We start from the raw sequence: 13,744 nt of genomic DNA, 5'->3' as shown, positions 1-13,744 counted from the left end.
TTATTTCAACATTGATGAGACATTTTCTAAGAAATTTAATTTAAAGTATTAAAGAGAATGGAATACCTTTTTATGAAGAATTTGTACAGTTTTCAAATGAAAATTAAACACCTATTTAGTAGAATATTTTAAAGTCAAAATAATTAAACTCAAGTCTAAAATTAGGACTTCATTTTTTTAATTTAAAATTTAATTTGAAAATATTTAATTTTCTAATCTAAACTTCTAATACTTTTTAGTTCATTAATTAAATAGTAATGTGTATTCAAACGGTAAAGAGCTTTTGATTCATGTTAACACTGATGAAAATATGTGGTACTTTCTTTGTCAAACATATAACCACTTACAAGAAATAAAATTGAGTTTCATTATGTCAACATTATTTCCCATATATAAGTAATGCTATTTCCTTCAGATAGCTTAACAGTTCCCATCATCAAAGGATAGACACCAATATAATTTGCAAAGTGTTAGGATCAACGTTAGAACACACATTGCATTTTGCCTGTGCTTGTTAGGGGACAGTGCAGTGAAGACATTGGCCAACTATGAGACCAACTAATCTGGAGAAGGACAAATCAGGATTGCAAGCCAGGCTTTATATCCTATTTAAGCCCATTGTTTTAATCTACCTTTCATCAGCTGATTTGTTTTAATTTTGCCCCATTTTCACAGAAGCATCTATATGAGTTAGATCAATAGCCAGAAATCCAGTTATTTCTATGTTAATAAATAACTTATCTTTGAATTTATAGCCAGAAACATGCCTTACTTTGTTTTCTGTATGTTTATTTGTTTTCGGGGGTCACACCCGGTGGTACTTGGGGACTACTCCTGGCTTTGTGCTCAGAAATTGCTCCTGGCAGGCTTGGGGACCATATGGGATGCCGGGATTGGAAGCATCCTTGGTCTTGGATTGGCTGTGTGCAGGCAAAGGCCCAAAAACATAACTCATAACGCTGTGCTATCTCTCCATCCCCAGAAACTTGCTTTACTTCTAAATAAAATAAACTATGTTGAATTGACTAGACATGCAACATGATGGATGACAGAAATTAAATTTTAAATGTCACTTCTGTATATGCTTTTTAAAAGTAAGTTCTCATATTTATTTTTCTTTGTTTTAAAGATTTATGAGAATAACAAATTTACTTTTAATATAGTTGGTAAAAAAATGAAACACACATCATCTTTTCTTGTCAAACTTTTTTGAATAAAGAGATTATAAACAAGTCATTTTTATTATCACACACCATAATATATTATATGCTTATATAAAGTATAAAAACACTGAAAATAAAAATTTGAAGAACTCTATAAGATTACAGAATAAGTGGTTAATGTTATATATGCATTTTAGTATTTTACATAATTATAAAATTATTTTAGCCCTCTCCCATTAAAAATTAGAATTTGGGGTTTCCATAAAACTTCTTAGAAAAACATAATTATATATCAATATAATTTTCAAATTCCTTTTGCTCTTCTCCAATTTTCAAATGTAAATTTATCATTTACAGATTACTATAATATTTTGTTACTATGTTGGGTTTTCAAATATAAAAGCAAAACAAGAAAACATTTTAAATGCATAATATTCATCAGACCTAAGATATTAAATGTTTACTCTGCTCATTTTCCTCTTTAAACACTGTATCCCAAATGTGCCTAGCATATGCTTCTCTTGTTCATGGCACCTCTACATGGCAGTTCCAGAGCCTTTTTTACTTTTCTTCCTGATGAATAAGAATTCATCAATTCCCCCCCCTCGTGTAACTTAGCAAAAGTTTCATAATATCTTAAGTAGCACTTAACAGGTTTATTATTATTTTGCATGGTCTGAGTCCCCCAGACACACAGGACTCCAAATAAATTTAATTGTCTACATCTTATCTTATGGTTCAGATATTCTAGTGGAAGTCTCTGTAACACAGTGAACAATGTTTCATTTTTTTTTTCAGTGACTTGGTAACAGATTTATTTTTCCTGAGTGTATTGAGAATATCCTAAAGGCATGGAATTAATATGTTTTGCTAGTTTTAAAGAATTTAGCATATCTTTATGATTTTTTTTTGGTTTTTGGGCCACACCCGGCAGTGCTCAGGGGTTACTCCTGGCTGTCTGCTCAGAAATAGCTCCTGGCAGGCACGGGGAACCATATGGGACGCCAGGATTCGAACCAACCACCTTTGGTCCTGGATTGGCTGCATGCAAGGCAAATGCCGCTGTGCTATCTCTCCGGGCCCATCTTTATGATCTTGATGATAGCTTGTACTCACAGAAAACATAACACATGCACGATATGTGTTATTCAATAAAAACTGTTATACTTCAATTTTGCAAATAAAAATATTTATCATAAAGGCACAGAGAAGCTTAATAATTTGCTAAGAATTACACATTGGAGGTAGAAGTGAGTCAGTATTCTGGGAATCATCGTCTCAGATTCACAGTTTATAGTCTTACATGCCAGGGGCATGTCACAGTTTTGGATAACTACATATTCTAAAAATAATACATGAATTAACGTTTTAGACCAGACAGGAGTCCAGAGTATATATCTATAACAAAATGAAAAAAAAAAGTGCTGAAAAACAAGATAGAATAAAAAAAAGTAGATATGGATATTTGGTAAAAAATATTCCCCATGGTAATAGTAAAAAATTGTAGCACGTTTTTGTTTGCACAGATTTTGCTTTTGTTGATATTGGAACCAGAGAAGTACTAAGAAAATGAAGGTAATATTGAAAATGAATCATGTTTGGAGATAGGCCTCCAAAGTAATTGTGCTTGGGTGCTGTGGGGGCTCATGCCTGGCATTGCTTAGGTTTAGTCCTGGCTCAGCATTCAGGAATCATGTACAATGAAATAATGGAAACTTATAGCAAATTAGTTTAGGAAAACAGCAAATTATTTTTATATAGTGCTATTTAAAAATAACATTTGTGGGGGCCGGAGAGATAGCATGGAAGTAAGGCATTTGCCTTGCATGCAGAAGGTCCGTGGTTCAAATCCGGGCATCCCATATGGTCCCCTGAGCCTGCCAGGCATGATTTCTGAGCACAGAGTCAGACATAACCCCTGAGAGCTGCCAGGTGTGACCCAAAAACAAACAAACAAAAACAAAACAAAACAAAAAAAAAACCATTTGTGGGGCTGGTGCTGTGGCACAGGGCATAAAACACCTGCCTTGCTCGAGCACTAGACTAGGAGTACTGCTCAGAAGTAACCCCTGAGCGTCACCGTGTGGCCCAAAAAACCTAAAAGTAAAGATAAGACATTTGTTTGCAAGTTAAGTAATAAGTAGATGAAATATAACATTTCATTACTACATACCTTAATACATCACATAAGAATTTTTAGCAGTCTTTACAATGACAATTTAAAGGGGGAAATAGTTCAATGTCTGCTTATCCTTTTTCATACATAATGTACATTTTCTATAATACAAATAGAAATCTTCCTGAGAAACTTTTTCCTTTTGTATATTAACTAGTTTTAATTAAGTTTATTACCACTTGAAGTATTTTTCCTAAGAATTTAATAATAATATCTAATCTTTCCCCCCAAAAGATCTATCTGACTAGATCTTATTTCTAGAGCAATATAGTCAACTCTGTTAGGTATTGTTATTATTTTGTTTTGTTAGTCAGTCACAACACTGGTAGCATTTGGGACTTACTGCTGGCTTTGTGTTCAGAGTCACTCCTGGGGGTTCTTTGAGGGTCATTTGATGTACTGTGGCTCAATTCTGGGTCAGGAGGCTTGCAAGACATGTGCCTACCTGCTTTCCTATAACTTCAGACCCATATATAGTTATTACTTGTAGTGGCTAATGTTAAGTGAATATTAGTTGAGAGTTCTATTTAAATATTTTACACTTAAAATACATGATTAATATATTTGTATCTTACTCAATTAGAGTATAAAGATACATTATTTCCTTAAGTCTCAATTACAGTTCACTTCAAGTTGAACAACTTGAAGTATACAGGAATTAAACAAAAATAAAATGTTTTCTCCCACTAATACATTTTATTTAGTTTCATTTGTCCTTTATGCTACTATGCATCATATGAAATTATGTACATGTATTAAAACAAAATATATATTTTTTTGTTTGAGGCCATACCCATCTGTACTCAGGGCTTACTCCAGGTTCTGTGCTCCGGCATCTCTCCTGTTGGGATTTAGGAGACCATATGGAGTTTTGGAAATTTAATCTGAGTTGGTCACATGCAAGGCCTTACCCACTTTGCTATCTCTGTGACCTCCAAAATAATATTTTCATTAATTTTTAAAATTAGTGTTTTCCCTTAAACAAATTTAGTTTTGTAATTTTGTGCAGAGGCAGTTTTTCTGCCAACTTAAGTGCAATAAAATTCACTGAAATGTGATTTCTGCTAATTGAAACAAGTTACATGTATGCATATTTAGAATATTGATCTGGCAATTAGATCAACCTAACCCAGAAGGAAAGCCCTCAAACAACATCTGATGGTTTTATTATTTTAATTGTAATTTATTTCATTGTAACTTTTAAGCACTATTCCTTACTTCTCTTGAAAAAAATCACATTAACATAATATTATAGCCCTAGAAATTGTGTCAATACCTTACATTTAATCAGATATTGATTTGCTCAGTTTAGCATTTATTATGTGACCAGTAACATGTGGTTTAAAATATACACGACACTGCTGAAAGTTATATTTAATCTATTTTCTCTGAAAGAGCAAGTTATCTTTGTTCTTGATCTTTGTGTACACTTGTCTTTTATGTATGTCTCAATTCTTTTTCTGTCTATTATAGTCCCAAATCTTGAGAGACATTGATTTAGATTTTTATAATGTATCCAACACTTATTAAGTCCCCATTCATTTATAAAAGCATTTGTAATGTACAATAAGATAAAGTATGGACTTTAATAGCATTCTTTCCCTTTTAGATTTTCAATACAATAATAACAAAAAGCTAAATTATGAGGCTGTGTTTGCCAAAAAACAAGGTGAGCCTAATTTAGTTTGAATGGTCCCTGGCAAGCTTCCTTGGGGAAAATGATATTTAAAATGAGATACTGTGAGTTTCATGAAAAATGAGAGAATGGATTAGGGGGAAATCATTTCAGACAGGGAGATAATAAATAGTAAATCCTGGAAATGGGGAAAACACCAGGTCATTCTGGAATCTAAACTAGCAGAGCTAAGCAGCGTTGGAAGGCTCTTTCTCTTCCCCATGAACCCCAGTTCATGTTCTGCCTCCCTAGCAGTTCTTTGTAGCTCTTAAAATATCTCATTGGGGGCGCCGGGCGGTGGCGCTAAAGGTAAGGTGCCTACCTTGCCTGCGCTAGCCTTGGACGGACCACGGTTCCATCCCCCGGTGTCCCATATGGTCCCCCAAGCCAGGAGCAACTTCTGAGCACATAGCCAGGAGTAACCCCTGAGCGTTACCGGGTATGGCCCAAAAACCAAAAAAAAAAAAAAAAAAAATCTCATTGGGTAATAACCCATTAGCAGACACTAGAATTAGCATAGCGTTGAACAAAAAGGATTCCATGCTTTCTTGACAACACATACTAACAGGGTATCATTTAATATGTGGCAAATTTAAAACAACTAGAAAAAACATGTTCATACATAAAAACTATTGAAAAAAGATCTATCAGCTCTTTGATCTGTAGTTTGATATTTCTGCATCACATGTTGCTTTTCTCTCAAATGGGTCAACTATGTTCTCACTTTCCAATTCAGTTTAAATAGTTTTAGTGTTAGTGCTTGTGCTAGTGCTTAACTATTATGCTTTGTTTTCTCTGGAACATATTTGGGACTTGGGAGGGCAATGATGTTTTATTTTGTTTTGTTTTCATTTGAGCTATAACTGAATCTGTGCTTAGGTTGGCCTCTGGCAGTACTCACGGGTCCATACGTGGTTCCAGGTATCAATCTAGGGTGAAGCAGGAACAGCTTTATACAAGGCAAGTGCTTTTCTTTCTCTGTTTATTTTCCTATTTTGAGGGTCACACCCACAGTGGTCAGGGATTAGATCTGGCTCTATGCTCAGAGATAACTTCTTACAGGCTCAAGGAACAAGATGAGGTACAAGGGACTTAATCTAGATTGGCCTAGATTAAACATGCAGGCAAGTCCCCCCCCCCCAATGTATGATCACTCCTACCCAGTATCTTACATCTTGAACTCCCCAGTTCTTTATATAGATTTTCATGCAAAAGATAAATTTAAATGCTTTAACCCCTGTGTTGTTTCTAGAACAAATGCCATAGAAAAAATTTTAAACTTCTACATGTTAGAAGTGTTTATCATTGTCAAAATAGCTTTTGTAAACTAATATCATTTCTATCTTCCATTAGGTACCTTCTTTCTGCTTTCAAAGATTAATGACTTTTGCCATGGTAGGTAGGATGTAAGCCATGAAAAATGCACTCTCATTTTCATACTGATATTCTAAGTCAAGTAAAACCTGAGTATAATTACTAAATTAACTGGATTTTAATAATTGAATCTGGTTTTATGTTAAAATGGTATTGGAAGCTATTAGCACCAGGAAGCCAATTATCTATGATCAGCTTCCTATCCTCCTAGCCAGAAAAAAAAAATAAATTTAGATTCTCAGTAAATTAAAAGTCCACTATCCAAATGTAAGGAGCAATATCTATATCACATACTTCTTAATTGTCTCTCATGGAGATGCCTTTATTTCAATATTCACTGGTAAACTTTTACTCAGAAATTTTTACATAATCATTAAACATTAAGCAATAGAAAGTTTACTTTCTTTTGGAAAGATATTACACTTATTATAATATTGTTTATATTCAGTCATTAGGCAAATATTTAGTACCTACCTAATCAGTATTTCAGATATTGAAAACACAGATTTAAAACAAAATCTTGAAATAATTCCTTATTCTCATAATTTCTAAGGAAGAAATAAAAAAGTTAACCATTAAAAATATCAAGTTGTAATAGTACTAGGAAGCAAAGTAATGTAGAGTAAAATGAAAAGTTCTGAATAAAGTACTGGGGTAAGACATGTCGCACAGGATGAGAATATCAAGGAAAGGCATCAGGAAGTACACAAAGAACTTGAAGTAGAAAATTGAGAGAACACTGAAAAGTGTGTTCCCTGTTTTCAAAGGAAGTGGCTTGAACAAAGGCCAGAAGACAGCAATTAAAAGCTGGTCAGAATCTTTTGTTCTTTAGGGGTTGTGTTAAGGACTTTGGATTTTATTCATGCATGGTAGTGTCAAAGGAGAGTTTGGAACAGAGAGGAGACATGATTTAATTTAAATATTAAAATTGGCTATGACTCAAAAATTAATAATATATGCTTAGATGTGGCAAAACTGTGCAAAGCATTTTTATTTTAAATATACTAAAATCAATGAAAAGACTCATTAATTTTTATTATTTAACAAATGAGGAAATGTAGATACAGAAATACAGTGACTGCAGATAATCATAAAGTAAAAGTAAATGTTTAAGCTTGTAAAAATAACTAGTAGGTCTATTGTAGATAATAGCATGAATAAAATTAGGTAGACAAGTGAGAAGAAAGTTCATAAAACTGAGGGTACTTTAAAGTGGCATAAAATGTCAAGTAATTAGAGATAAGCTTTTATAATAAAACTTTATGGATGTGGTGTTTGATCTTAACTTATTTCAAAAGCTTAATATTGTTATTTATTGAGTATAGAAATAAGAAGCAGCAGTTAAAATTTATTTGTTTTGTTTCGTTTCATTGATTCTATTTCTTGAACTAAGTTGAAAATCAAGTTTATTTTGGCTCCACGGATATAGCTCAAATATTCATACAGTTGGAAATTTCTAAATTTTTTAAAAATGCAAAAATAATTTACTTATTCATATTCCCATGATTCTAGGAAGATCCTGAGTTCTTGAACCTAGAAAGATCCTAGATTTCTGAGCCCTGTTCCATATAGCCCCTATAAATTGAAAATAAATAAAATGTTAGTCTCATTAGTACTGTTTTGAGGTACTATTTAGATCCTACTTGGACCTATACATGGAACTTTGGATATGAAACTAGAGACTCATCTTTTTAGCAACTATTATTTAAAAAATGGAGATAATTAAAATATTATCAACAAAAACACTAATGTATTGACTGTGAGTTGCAAAGAAACATGTTTAGAAATAGAAAACTGAGCAAAAAGTGATAAAGAAGTTTTCTCAGAAAGCACAAAGTTTAAGGCCTTATTTTACATGTGACTAGGCAAGGTGCCATCACCAGCACTTTATCCCTAAACACTGCCAGGAGTAACTTCTGAAAACAAACCCAGAAGAAGCCTGTAAAAGCTACAAATAGGACTCCAAAATCAACTTAATAAAAGAAGATGAGTACCACAAAAGAGCAGCCACTACAATTAGAAAACAATGGGCCTCTAATGATCTATCATTAGATAGAGTGTCAGGGAGAATAGATCTTATCAAATTCGTAAAGTAGAACAGATTTTATCAAATTCTTTTTTTTATTTTTTATTATTTTATTTTATTTATTTTTTGGTTTTTGGGTCACACTCTGCAGTGCTCAGGGGACACTCCTTGCTCTGTACTCAGAAATCACTCCTGGCAGGCTCAGGGTACCATATGGGATGCCTGGTTTTGAACCACCGTCCTTCTGCATGCAAGGCTAACGCTCTACGTACATGCTATTTCTCCAGCCCAGTTTATCAAATTCTTAAAGTTAATATAGGTTGAACCAAGAACTATGAAGGTAGTCACAAGTATAAGAAATAATTACTATATTTGTACATGCTCATATAAACTAACATATGAAGTTAATTCATATTTAATTTTATTAGTTTATCCTAAATTTAAAAAAACAGACCAATATATAAAGATATGGTATGAGAATTCACTACTAACTTTTTATAGATAAAGATATTTGTTTTTCCAAAATGGTTACTGAAAATTTGAGTTTCTTTATTAGATATAGGGTGGCATAATTCAAAGTCATCAACATTATAGTAAGTGCCATGTTTTAGGACAGCACTCATATGGAATGACACTGATACTGAGCATAATATTTGCTTCATTTTATAATAAGGGCAATACAATAAAATTTAGTACTCAGAATAGAAATATTTTCCATAATTCTTAGGAAAATAATGGCCATATCTAAGTAAAGAACAAGAAGTTGGGAAGCAAACACCAACTTCAAACCAAATAGGTGTTCTATCTATCACTGTTACATAAATGCATTAATTCATAAACTTGTAAAAATTATTTTGTTAGATTAGTACTATAAGAAAATATTCACATTTCCAACATTGAATATGGTACACAATTCAAGGTTGACTCCCTAACCTGGGCCAGCCAGTGTTAACTGAGATTTTATTTTTCTCCATTCCTAAGAGTTTAAGAACATGTTGATTTTGTTATTTTCAGTCCATTTCTTAAAGAAGATCATGTGCTAATTAAAAATACTCAGTGGCTGGCCTAGGGTAGGTAGTCAACCTTGAATTGTACCATGTTCAATATTAAAAATGCTAATATTTTCTATAATGCTAATCTATCAAAACATTATTTTTCAATTTATGAATGAATGTATTATGTAACTTCATATTTCTAGACATGAAGGTTATTTATAAAATTATCCTTTTAAGATTTCTCTGAATATCATTATACACAAACCATTGTCTAATTTTTGATTGGCATTTCTTTACAGATTGAATGTCCTTGCTTCTAATTCTAGACTATTATTTATATTCATAAAACAAAATCAGAATTTCTTAATAAAAGCAATGAGTCTATCACATTAATTTATAGACATTTTTGATATCTCTGCCCAAATTTGACCAAATTAGAACAAACAACTGTAAATGTTTCTTTGTGCTATATTTTTCTTAGAGCATTAAGGATAATGAAGGAATAAGTCAATAGTAGCCTAAATATTCTTATATAGCAAATGAAGCTATCTTTACTGAACTATTTTAGACTATGCATTAAATTGTGTATTCTAAAGGAAATCTTCACAGTACATATTTTAGTAAGCATTCTAAATCTCTGTATCAGTTTTTTGAAGGAATATCATATTATTGAGAATATATATAATAAAGAGTATGTGTTTTCAACATAAAATAATGTTGGTGTTTAAGAGAACGAAACAGAGCTTTTTTAAGTTAGATACAAATGAAATTACAGTTTACTGAAGAAACTGAAGAGTCAATAGTTAAAAAGCATCAGTTTTAACAAGTTACTTATAAAATCACTGCTTTCAACCATAGTTTATTCCATAAATTAGGAGGAAAGTTTTATCAGGAAACATTTATTTTCCTGTGCAATTTTTTAGGCCTTTCTCTTGATAAAGGTAAAGTCGAACATTTGTGTTGTTTTATTTTAAATTTAGTCAAGTGAAATTACAGTTAATATATTATTTGGCTGTAGGCAGAGGATATTTCAAGGCTAATCCCTTCACCATTGTCCACTTCCATAAAGACTTCACCCCATTGGCCTCCCACCTTTATTTTCAGACTGTTGTTGACCTTACATTCTCACTTGTTGCCTAATATGACAGAAAGGCCAAGCTAGGTCTGACAAGAACTCTGTTTTTCTAGAGCAAGCTAATCTACCAAAAATGGTACCAATTTATATCTCCTTCTGTTTTAAAATTGGAAAGAAGCTTTAGAAGAAGGCAGTAAACAGACAATAATTATCAAGAATTGAATTAATGATAGATTAATTTTCTTTATTATCTTAAAAGACCTTTACAATAAACATATTAGTTTTATTAAAAATTACATAAACAAAACAATCCATATACCCGAAGAAATAAAATAAAGTAATTTTCTTAAAATAACAGCTATAATTAAAATATTACAAAACTCAGAATCTAAAGATTTCTTTTATTTTATTGTCAGAAATCTTCAAAATTGGGGCACTTTTCTTGTGAGAACTCATTCTGTTTATCTTTATGACTCTAAATCTCTTAGTATTTACAATTATAGCTTAAATGTCTTGTTTGGGGATTTTTTAAATAGCAATAAAAGTGTCTAGAGACACATTTTTATGAACAATTTATTGATTTACTTTTTTTGTTTGTGTGGGGGCTACTCCCAGTGGTGCTCAGAGCTTATTTCTGACTCTGAGCTCAGGGATATTTCCTGGAGGAAGTGGAGAATCATGAGTTACTAGAGATAAACTTGGTTCCATCATGTGTTCTACCCACTATACTATTGCTCTGGTACCCTAATTTTTATCAACAGTTAAAAATAATCATTTCAGGGGCCAGAGCGGTGGAGCAAGAGGTAGGGTATTTGCCTTGCATGCACTAATATAGGACAGTCTGCAGTTTGATCCCCTGCGTCCCATATGGTCCCCTAAGCCAGGAGAGATTTCTGAGCATAAAAAAAAATTAGAAAAAGAATATCATTTCAAATAAGAAATTTCTTTATGTCGATTTGTGTTTGTGGTGAATTATTTCCTGGTAACTTAATTTCACCCTTCTAGAACTTTTTTTAAGTTAAAAATTTTACCTTTATTTTTTTTGGTGCAAAATAAAATTATCTGATTTAAGGCCTTAAACACATCCTACCTATACCAGTTTCATTCCAGGAATGTATTTGGTCTCTAGAACATCATCAGGAGTAAACTTTGAGTTCAAATCTAGGATTAATCCCTTAGTACCACAGAGTGAGGACCCCCAAAATAAAGTGAAATATATTAGCTTTTTAAACCTCTGCCTATAAACATTCATATGAAGAAGACAATATTTTAATTTGTCATAATTTGTATTATTTCTGAACAGTATATCAGCTCTCAATTGATTATTTTATATTCAGTATGTCTTTCAATATCTACAAAAATTTCTATTTTATAATTTTTATATTAATTTATTATAACATACCTCATATTTTACTATAACATATTTTATGTTGCTATTTATATTCATTGGACTTCTTAGATATGTCAGTATTTTATTTTCATAATATTTTAAAAATTGTCCAGTAATTATATAAAAACCTTTGTTGTTACCTTACACTTACATTCAAAACTTCTACTACAAACTATATTGGTCACTAGAATTCACTAACTCTTTTTAAATTAGTATTCTCTTTGTTTCATGTGAATAATGTCTTTTTATCTCCCTTCATCTCACTGATACTTTATTCTTGAAATTTAATATAGGGTTAATCCAATCTAATATATTGTTTTATCTCAGACATTGTATATTTAGTTTAGAGAAGTTCAATTTAGGTTTCTTGATAGAATTTTAAGCTTTAGTGTTTATTATTTTTGTAGCATTTTATATATGAAATGTGGCCATATAACATTTTAAATATTCTTGTTGAATCAGTGATACATGTTATTTCTGGCAGTTTTAATTTATTATCCTCCCCTGTGATTTTTTTGCAACACATAATAATTTTAACAAATATTAGACTTTATATATTATACCTTTTCCAATTGGGATATTTTTAATATTATTGATCTGATTATGGTTAGTAAGTTTTCATTTGAAAAAAATGAGTCTATTTTTGTACTCATTTTATGCTTTATTAAACAACATTAGAACAACATGATGCCGAGAATTTCCACATTATTATTAACTCAAGAAACTTTTCAGAATTCTGATTGTCAGCACATATCTTATGAAATATCCTTCTGTGACTATAGAAATAAGAACTATTCTAGACATTGTGTGATTTCCAGACAGTTTATTTTCTAGTTCTTTTCTCCCCTAGATTTTTGTTTTGTACTCAAAGATTTTCTTAGTGTCTCCATGGCCAGTTGGTTTCTTCAAGCTTATTAAAATCTTTCTCTTTCTTTATTGACATTCTTCTACCATCAACAGACACACATTAGCAGTTTATCACCAGACAGCTGCCTCTTGCAGCTGTAGCCATAGTTTAACCAGTTACTGAAGCAAAGACACATGTTTTTTATCCCAATCATTTTTTTCCTTTCTTGTTTACTTGAATGTTTTATATTAGGACACTCTCTGCTCTGAGGTCATTCATAATTGTATATTTGTATATATACTTTTGCTATAATATCAGTTTTGTTTCACTTTCTATCTTCCTTCTAATGTGAAAAGATTGGTTTCATTTTATGATGCTTAAGATTATAATCAATTTATTTTGTACAAAGATTCATTAGGATCTAATCTCCCATTATTTGAATTACTACTGATTTTGGCTTTCCAGTACTTGGTACTGTGAAGCACAATTAGTGCTGGCACTATAAATTTGTAGATACTATATATTTGTAAACACTAAATTTGAAGAAAATATTAAACTTAGTAAGATAGTTACTTTTTCATATCAAAAAAGATGAGAAATATTCACATAAAACCAAATCCATTGCCTGAAAGATTGATTAGTAGCAAGCTGAAAATTTTAATATGTTTAAAGTAAGATAAAGGCACTCCTGATATAGAAATAGATTTAATTTTTATATATCCTCAATAAACATTTTATAAATCTTTTTTGCAGGAAAAATTAAAAAAATTATTATTCTAATTTTTAATATTAAATGATTCATCACCTAATTCCTTTCATACTCACATTTAATATTGAAAATTTTGTTTTCAACTTTATTTTCAGTGATTGAAATATATTAATTTAAAATATTGTTAATGCTTCTTTCCCAAATACATAGTTACAACAACACACCGATCAGCAGTGTGCTCACCTCCTTCCTCCTGGAGCTGTAGATGTTCATGACTTATTCAAGTTATGCTTAGAACATGACATGCATACACG

The sequence above is a fragment of the Suncus etruscus genome, chromosome 3 (assembly GCF_024139225.1).
Source record: "Suncus etruscus isolate mSunEtr1 chromosome 3, mSunEtr1.pri.cur, whole genome shotgun sequence".
NCBI lineage: Eukaryota > Metazoa > Chordata > Mammalia > Eulipotyphla > Soricidae > Suncus > Suncus etruscus.
This window is presented reverse-complemented; position numbering follows the sequence as displayed.